Here is a 3,313-nt window from a genome sequence, read left to right as displayed (position 1 = left end):
AGCATGTAAAAATGACCATATCTGACCGGGATTCAAACCCAGAATCTCTGGATGAAAGATCAAGATGCTACCACTCCACCATGAAGATTGATGGAATGATTAATATTTATTAATTATAAAGTTTCACCACACTGTTATGTAATTCAGCAAATACTTATTGCTCTGAATTTTTCATTGTAGCCATCACATTACAAGGATATATGCATTAGCTGATGAATCACATGTGAAAAACCTGTACAATAGAGCTGCAGGGGGGTGATTAGATGTGTTTTGGTAAAGTATACCTATGAGTTGTAGTCATATACTTTTTTTTAACTTTCTATACAGTATTTTTTTAATTTATTTACTTTCCATATAACATTTAAGGAATTATTATTTTTTATTCATTAAATTGAATATTAGATGCAATTTATTATTGATTAGTATGAGAATTGTATGGGATAAATGCAAAGCTTTTCAGCAAGTAAACCCTTCAGCCAGTTAAAAAGATGAGATATGTTTAATCTCACTTTATTAGTTATAAACAATATTAAACTAATAAAGAACCTTATCATATTAATACCTAACAACATTGAACCTTCTGCTGGTTACATACAAAATTCTTTCTAAAGTTATCTTGACAAATTACAAGAACAAATTTGATCTGCAAATTGAGAGTATTGAGGTGGATTCAGGAAAGGGAGATCTAACTCAGAACAGATTTTTAGCCTGAAAACAGTCATCAGGAAATATAACTTGGCAACAAGAGAAAAGTGATCACCTTTGTATGTTTTAAAAAGGCCTATGATTCAGTTGACCGGAAGATAACCTTCTTTAAAAAATGTTAAACTTCTTAAAAAAATTGGGAGAGACCTAAAACTAATAACCCTCATCAAGCAGACTAATAGACCCAAGTCCAAAATTAAATTTAAAGAGGAAATATCTCATCCTTTTGGAATCAAGGCAGAGGGACAGACTGTCTCCTTGGGACAGTCTCCTCTTCTCTATAGTATAGGCTTGAAAAATGTCATAAGAGAATGGAGAAAAGCTTGCCAAGACAAAGGCCTGAAGCAAATCAAATTGGGATATGTGAGGGAGAATCTGAACATTGATTGTCTGGTCTTTGTAGATCTCTCTAGCCCTCTTGGCAGAAGATATAGAAACACCAGAACAAATAAATATCCTACATGGAATGGCCAAAAGGCAGGCTCACAAATTTCCATAGAAAAACAGAGTGTATGACAAATATTAAGAACAAAATATTACATCAAAATTGTTACGGACAGAACTCAGAAGAATCAAGAAGACAAGCAAATTTAGGTACCTGGATGAAGTTATCTAACCAAATGGAATGGACATGGAAGCAAATATCTCACGATCAATAAAATTCTAAAATCCTATACCTAGCAAAGAACAAGTATAATAAGGAACAGATTTATAGGATGGGCAAGATCAGCCATTATGCAACAGCTAATCCGATCATGAGTTTTATACAACTCTGTACCCATGAGAGATAGACAAACTGGAACTTACTGAAAGGCAGTTCCTAAAGAAAATCCTGGAGTCCAGAAAAACTAACGATGGTTGGAAATTAAGGAAGAATGAGGAACTTTACTGGGAGTTAGATAAAATCATGGAAGAAATATGTAAGTGAAGATTGGCATTCTATAGACATCTGACAAGAATCAAACAGGCTTATGAAGAGAATCTTTGACAGATGCAATGGTGACAAAATGAATGTTAAATGACTCAAGCGAGTTAAAGTTAAGGGTAGCAAACATAAACATGACAAATTTTTCAAACAGTAAGAAGATTAGAAAAAAAATCTTAAAATTCAAAGAGATCCAGACGGAAAAGAAAGAATGGACTAACCTAAAGTGGTTGCAAGAAAGGAAGAAGCGACACAGTGAAAGAATGAAGGAATATTGAGGAGTTAAAATAACTAAAAGAAACTAGCTATTCTACATGGTCTTACAGCAACCAGTGTCAAAAAAAATAAATATTGAATGACAAAAATGTCAATAAATAAAGGCTACCATCTTTAGTTTCTGATCCAAATATACTGTATCTTATGTAAAATAGCATTAACAGTAATTTTCCCAAAATCACAACCAAAGAATAAATATTTTTACTAATTATATCACCTTTTGTTACTCTTCTGCAATCTAACTTAGCACTATTTTATAAAATGCTGTTGTAAACTATGATTAAATTACCTACATTGAATTATTTTAATAATTCTCTTCTATTTTACTAGGAAACATATTAATCCATTATTTTTAGTAGTGAATTGTTGACCAAGAGTATATTATTCACAATTAATTTAATTAAGATAAATTCAGCAGTGATATTATAAATATAATAATACTAAACCACAACAATAATAAAATAATAACCTCAAACACTTAAATCTACATTTAGCAGTAACTTCTAGTAAAATCATGTAACGTAGACGAATACTGAAAAATGGATTTAAGACAGACTTACATGATGATTCATCAGCATCTGGTGATCTGCCCTGCAGAAGGTCCTTTCCACCTCTGCTTTTTCCATCCATCCCTTTCCAAGCCTTCTTCATCACCTTGTATTTTCCAATTTTCACTTCCTCTTTTAATCTGATCCTTCTTCTTCCTTGTTTCCGTTTTCTTTCTACTGGCCATCCCAATGCAGTTGTCATGATTTCACTTCCTCTAACCATATGTCCTCAACCACAGATTCCTTTTGTTTTGTGTACTTTCCACGTAAGTGCTCTTTCTTCTTTAATCATGTTTATTATATTATCACTACAATCCATTATCTAAATTTTTAGTACTAAGGAATAATATTACAGAAAATCATTGATTTCTTAATTTATCTCTGTGAAACCTCAAAATATCTTAATTACTTCACCCTCTTCATTATATTCCTCTGTATGTGTTAATGCACTATAAGAATGAAATTAATTCAACACAATCATTCACCAGAAGGATGATTTAAGTGTACAAAACACAAAATTATAATTTTAATAAAAACACTAGCAATAATTGTTTTAAAAGTTATTTTTTGTTACTAATGATAAGCAAAAAACAATCAAATACTATTTTGTTTTTTATAAGATAATCTAAATTATTTATGAATAGTTTTAACAGATAAAAATTAAATTATAATCAGTAATAATAATAATAATATAGTAAATTAAACAAATATACATTTATATGATAATGAAAAATTCATTAATTCTTTAAATTCACCTATCTCAATACACACTAGGTGAGTTTTGATAATTATATTTCTCATATTTCAACAAACTATAAGTTATTCTGTATTAACTTTTCTTCCAATATAAATCATTAAT

Source organism: Lycorma delicatula, chromosome 2 (genome assembly GCF_047948215.1).
Source record: "Lycorma delicatula isolate Av1 chromosome 2, ASM4794821v1, whole genome shotgun sequence".
NCBI classification, from domain to species: Eukaryota; Metazoa; Arthropoda; class Insecta; order Hemiptera; family Fulgoridae; genus Lycorma; species Lycorma delicatula.
This window is presented reverse-complemented; position numbering follows the sequence as displayed.